Here is a 6776-nt window from a genome sequence, read left to right on the forward strand (position 1 = left end):
TCTCGCCGACGAGGACGTTGATGAAAACGCCCCCTCTAGCAAACGCAGTTCCACTTTCCTCAATGCCGTTGCCCTCGGCAATGTCGTAAGTCTCCAAACCCTCGATCCATTGATTCCTTCGTTTTTTCAGCACAATTTCATCCCAATTCTGCTTCGTTTCAGGGCGCCGGCAAATCCGCAGTTCTCAACAGCTTGATCGGCCATCCCGTCCTGGTTCGGCCTTTAAAGATTACATCTTTGAGTAATTTTCAATGTGCAAAGTTTCTATTTTTACCACATTTTTGTATTGTAGCCAACGGGAGAGAATGGGGCCACGAGAGCCCCCATCAGCATTGATCTGCAGAGAGATCCTTCGGTGAGCAGCAAATCGATTGTTTTGTTATCTGGGGGAAAAACTCAGGATGTTTCTGCAAGTGAGATATCTCTCTCTTTGTTTGTGGAGAATTGAGATTGGAGGTGTTTTGGGTTGTAGTTTAAGTTTGTGTGTTTGTTGTGTTTGTTCGTGTTGTGTAGGTTCTCTTCGGCGTTCTCTTCAAGATATGCTGAGCAAGGGCTCGGGAAAGAGCCGAGGCAATGAGATCAATTTAAAGTTGCGAACCAGTACAGGTCTGTGACTTAGTTATTTTAGCAAGTCTATTGTTAGAAGGTATCCTTATGCTCGTTGATTGTTCTCACTTTGACACTTTGTTCGTTGGCATTAGATGATGAAATTAACATATTAGTTAAGAAACTATGCCAACATTAACCGCCATGGTAATTAGAAGAGATGATTGACCGTGGTAATAAGAAACAGTCTCTGAGCCTGGAATACTCAAGTAAGATACCAAAAAGACAAGGGGGTTGGAAATATTATAATAAATCAGGCCACTTGCAAGGGGCTTAGAGAGTAAACTATGTAATGAGTTTGATTAATAATTGTAACATCAGTGATGAGGTTTAAACCAATGACCTTATGAGACATGCTCCTCTGATATAGTTTAAAAAGAAAAAAAATGCTCTTTGGGTTTTTGGAAATCATGTATGTTTTAATTTGATCCTAAATGAAGTTTGTCATAAAGGAGCCCTACTTTTTCATAGAAACTGCTGCTTACTTAAGCATCATGAAGCTGTACTTTATGTGCGCGTCCAGAAGAAAATTGCATATGCATTCTTATATGAGTATTTCAATCTTTTATGGAAGTTATCTGAAATATATGTTTGTTTTCTCCAGCTCCTCCTTTAAAATTAATTGATCTTCCTGGGTTAGACCAGCGGGCCATAGATGACTCTGTGGTGAGTAGTTATTAAATGTATCCTTTTCTCTTATGGTTGTTCATATAATTATTAGGGTTCTTTAAATATAGTTTTTATTATTTGCTTGTGTTGCTGGATTCTTCTGGCTAAAGTTGAGCCTTGAACCGAGTCTTATGTTCTTTCTATGTAGTTGGCCATTTTACTTGTTTTTGGTTGTGCACATTGCAACAGTGTCCTATGTCTTGTTTCAGGTCAGTGACTATGCTGCACGCAATGATGCAATTTTGTTGGTTATCATACCAGCTGCCCAGGCACCTGAAATTTCATCCTCTAGAGCTCTTAGACTGGCTAAGGAATATGATGCAGAAGGTTTTTATTGTCTACTAAAGTTGCTTTATCTTGCAAAAGACTTCTCTTTTTTCCTTCTCATCCTGCTCTTATACCTTTAATTTTGACCATGGTTAGTGATGAGTAATTATCTCCTTGTCTTAGGGACCAGAACAATTGGTGTTATCAGCAAAATTGACCAAGCAGCTGGAGATCAAAAAGCTCTTGCTGCTTGTCAGGCCCTTTTATTGAATCAGGGGCCGCCAAAAGCATCTGATATTCCTTGGGTTGCTTTAATTGGGCAATCTGTTTCAATTGCTTCAGCACAAGGTGGTTCAGTTGGCACTGAAAACTCATTGGAAACTGCTTGGAGGGCAGAGACTGAAAGTCTAAGATCTATACTGACTGGAGCCCCCCAAAGCAAGCTTGGTAGAATATCTTTAGTAGACACTGTTGCTACCCAGATACGTAACCGGATGAAAGTCAGGCTGCCAAATCTCCTCTCCGGGTAATTCTCTTTTTATCCTCTCTTAATTTATGTCCTTCAAAAAATTTGGATAAAGGATTTGTTGTTTTTGTTGTTGTTTTTTAACTTTTGTTCTTCAGTCTTTAATTTCTATCAATTTCTATACATTCATTAGTCACTAGTTGCAGTTCTCTGCTTACGTATAGAATGCTGGCAATGTATACTATAATGCAATTACTGATTAATTTGTTCAAGAGATTTGTCCAATAATATTCCATTATATTTAACAAATTATAGCTAACTTCACTTTGGTAGTAACATTTATTAGAATAAGCTACAAATAAGAGACAAGTGACTATTTCAACAAATAGTCGCTGACTTCGTTGGTAGAATTGGTAACAATTAAGCTTCCCTATGTTTGCGTTAATTCTGCAGGTTACAGGGCAAGTCTCAGTCAGTGCAGAGTGAGTTGGTTAGGCTTGGTGGACAAATAACGCAGACTGCTGAAGGTACAAGAGCGATTGCGCTGCAGCTTTGCAGAGAGTTTGAGGATATGTTCCTCCAGCACATTGCCACTGGTGAGGTCAGTGCAGTCTGCTAGAATTTGCGGAATCTAGAATTATTGTGTCCAATCCCTTCTAGACCTTGTGCATTTCCGTGGCCTATACTTTTAGTCTTTTATACACTACTTTTTCATTCCAGAAACCACGTTACTTTTTATCTCTATAGTCTATATGCTGTACGGCCGTAGTCTTCTATAATGACCAAGGTTGCTAACTTTTCCCCCCCTTCTTCCAAACATGGTACAGTGTGGGGGTTGGAAAGTTGTTGCTAGTTTTGAGGGAAATTTTCCTAACAGGATCAAGCAACTACCATTGGATAAGCATTTTGATATAAAAAATGTCAAAAGGGTAATTTCTGTTGCCTTATCATTACCCAGCTCCTCTATCTTTACTACATTACTGTTCTACAGATGTTTTCTCTTGGGTCCCCTCTATCTTTCAGGTTGTTCTGGAGGCTGATGGCTATCAACCTTATCTTGTATCTCCTGAAAAAGGTTTGAGGTCTTTGATAAAAGGAGTACTTGACCTTGCCAAAGAACCATCACGCCTTTGTGTGGATGAGGTAATTGCACCATATGAAGTGTAGTTTTACCTGCTTCTGTATAATATATGATGTGCCCATTTTTAAGAATGCATATCTTACCACATCTTCTATTTTCTTCCTCTTGCATTTTATTCAGAAAAAGAAAACACATGAACTTCCATATTGGGTCAAGAATAGGGTTGTTTCTATAATGTACTAACATTCTAGTGGGTGCATGTGCAAGAAACTTTTAAACCCAATACAAACAGCCTTGAACATGCAAGATTTATCAGAAAAGTACTTCCTTGCAATCCTTTCTGAGTTTGTATACAAATAGAAAGGAATGCATTTCGTTATATGGTAGATTTTTGAAGTGGAGTGACAATCTTCTCGTCCTGTATGTCTCTCTTCTTTTACTCAAGTTGTGGATCCACCAAAGGAAGAAAGAATTTTATTGCATCCACTGTTAATACTGGCGAGATATCTTCTCTTTCTTTTATGCTAGAGTGGAGTCCAGCAGAATGTCTTGCATGGGGTCTGTCATGTGTACGTAGACACTGTCCTCTCCTTTTGACTACTATAGTATTTTACTTATGGAGTAGAGTGGACAGACAGATATTTCATGCATTTCTTGAATTATTTGTAATGATTTAAATTTAATGATAAATAATGCTTATTTATAGAGTTTCATATGTAGAATATTTTAAAAATCTTAATAATATCAGTAATTAACAAGTAAAATTAACCCACGCGATGCTGAGCATCTGTGTAAAAAAAGGCAAAAGAAAATACTTTAAGCATTTTGGTTTAAAAATACACTATACATCCACCAACTTTAAACAAAAATATAGCAAGTTAAAAAAATATATAGCAACTTACACCAATACCAATCTACTAACATACTAAGCAGTTAAAGTTATTTATTTCAAGTATGTTATATCTAAGGTGATTCAGGAAGTTGGTGGGTTTAAAAGTAAATGGCGGCAAAACTTTCCGTTTATAGGTAAAATTCCTTTTTGGAAAGTGAGTGGGTTTAAAAATAAATGAGTGTAAGATTTTGGGTTTATAGGCAAAAGATATACCTACATTCAGGATGCAGCATCATTAGCGTGAAAACAGCCAAAATATATTGGTTAAACATTTATGGTTTATTTCAGGCTTAATTGCACTTAAATACCTTATAGTTTCAACTACGCTGCACATATATACCCTCACTTTTTTGTCAGCACTTATATACCCTAAAGTTTTTATAACTCTTACTTATTTATGGTTGCACTTATACGCCCTAAAGTTTTTAAAACTTGCTCTTAAATACCCAAAAGTTTTTAGAACTTGCACATAAATTGTCTAAAAGTTTTAAAACTCACACTTAAAAACCCTCAAAGTTTGCATAACTAAGGGTATTTAACTGCAAAATTTAAGAAATTTAAGGTATTTAAGTGCAAGTTTTAAAAATTTTAGGGTAATTAATTTTTTTCATAAAAAAGTGAAGGTATATAAGTATAAGTTTTAAAAACTATAGGATATACAAGTGCTGCGAAGAACAAGTGGGGCTATATAAGTGCAAAGTAGGGGAAACTATAGGGTATTTAAGTGCAATTTAGCCTTTATATCATACACCTAATCACTTAGAAAAAAATATAGCAAGTTATAGGTAAATATAGCACCTTATGCCATTATCAAACCGTTAAAATAGAAAATGAGTTTAAAAATAATTCGATGGAGTATTCTGGTTTAAGAATGATTTTCAAAGTAATTGGGTTCAAAAGTAGATGTTGGCAAATTTTTTAGAATTTAGTAGCCAAAAGACCTTTTAGGAAGTTGTAGGATTTAGAAATAAAATAAACAAGAAAAAACGTTGGGTTTATAGCTAAAAAAAGAGGATAAAAGTTTGGGTACATAGCTAGAAAAACCTTTTTTAAAGGATATTTCAATATTAGTCCCTTAAATCTTACATATGTTGAATTAGTCCCTGAAATTATTGGAATTACTATTGTGCTTGCAAATTCTAAAGTTATTTTGAAATTAGTCCCTCAAATCATTGAAATTGTTATTAGGTCCCCTAATTCTGGTGACCTTTTACAAATTAATCTCTCTAGTTGTTGCCTCTACTCTTAGTCGGAGGGGCTAATTTCAAAATAACTTAATAATTAAGGGACACACTAGCAGTTTTAATAATTTGAAGGAGTCGAGGGACCAATTTTGAATAACTTGGAAAATTGTGAGACCTAATAGCAAATTTCATGATTTTAGGGATCAATTTCAAAATATGAAAGATTTATGGGATTAATATTGAATTTTTTAAGGTAGGTGGGTTTCAGAATAAAGATGGTAAACTTTGAGTTTATTAGTAAAAGAAAAAAAAAACTAAAATAGGATTTAAGTAGGTGGGTTTCAAAATAAATGGGGTAAAGACTTTGGGTCTATAAGTGAAAAAGGAAAAAAACTGGAAAACAACTGTGGCCAGTTTTATAACCAAAGCTAGACATTTTTTTGTCCCTATTCCATTTTATACGATGAGTTATTAAAGATAAACTGTAGCTAAACACTGTTCATCTCCAATAAATTTAGTATGTAGTATAACATAATTAAAAAAAACATCTTTGAATCATATTTTCTTTTTTAGAGATTTATATTACTATTTTATCATTTGGATGGCACTTAATATTCATTATCATGTGTCTAATCGTTTTGTTCTGAAATATGAATCCAATCCTATTTTTTCAAGGCTTCTCTAGCAGTGTCTACAATCAGTTCGTGCCTTTTGCTTTTCTATGTTTCATTCTTTCTTATCTCTTGGATAGGTGCACCGTGTTCTGATAGAAATAGTTTCTGCTGCTGCAAAAGCTACACCAGGCCTCGGAAGATATCCTCCTTTTAAGAATGAGGTAAACATGCATTTTTTTTTGTTTCTCTCATTGCTATGCCACTCAATGCATACACATACCTATCATCAAACTGAAATTGGTTTTCCTTGGGAAGGATATTGAGAAAAATCCCTAACCTTCAAATCCATTGGCAGGCCAGTCAAATTCCAATTTATTCTATTTAGGATTATTTATGTAACACCTTAAATACAAATCATATGACTTTATTTTTTTCGTTGTCTGTGTATCAAGTAGCTAAAAATTTAAGAGCCAAATTAGCAAGTTTCTTAGACTTACAGGGCACACAAATTGAGAATCCAAACCTTTGATTCTGATTTAAAATCTATGTTTGGTGGTTTGAAAATTTTTAAGCCTTTCTATGCAACTTTCTTTTTAGCTAGATTTTGAGGCTTCTTGGTACATGGGCAAAAAACTCAAAATATTTTCATTTTTTAGGTGCTCATAGTGATGTAGATTAACCTGGACCGAATTAATTTCCAATTGGGATGGCTTCTCATTAGATTTGAATGAGCAGCTAATCAGTGGATTTAAACCGAACAACCCAAGATTATCATCATATCTGTCACTAATTTGAAGTATTACTAGAATCTTCCTGTAAGTTGTTGACTGAAAACTAACTTTTTAAAGTTTCTTATTTGCAAGGTTATTGCTATTGCATCTTCTGCTTTAGAAACTTTTAAAAATGAGGCCAAAAAGATGGTGGTTGCATTAGTTGATATGGAACGCGCCTTTGTTCCTCCTCAACACTTCATTCGCTTAGTTCAGAGGAGGTTGGT

General features: G+C 35.0%; 1 pseudogene; it reads left to right on the plus strand.

Moving 5' to 3' along the window:
• LOC109822093 overlaps nt 1-6776 on the plus strand; it is a 17726-nt pseudogene that overhangs the window by 203 nt on the left and 10747 nt on the right.

This window comes from Asparagus officinalis, chromosome 8 (assembly GCF_001876935.1).
Source record: "Asparagus officinalis chromosome 8, Aspof.V1, whole genome shotgun sequence".
Classification (NCBI taxonomy): Eukaryota; Viridiplantae; Streptophyta; class Magnoliopsida; order Asparagales; family Asparagaceae; genus Asparagus; species Asparagus officinalis.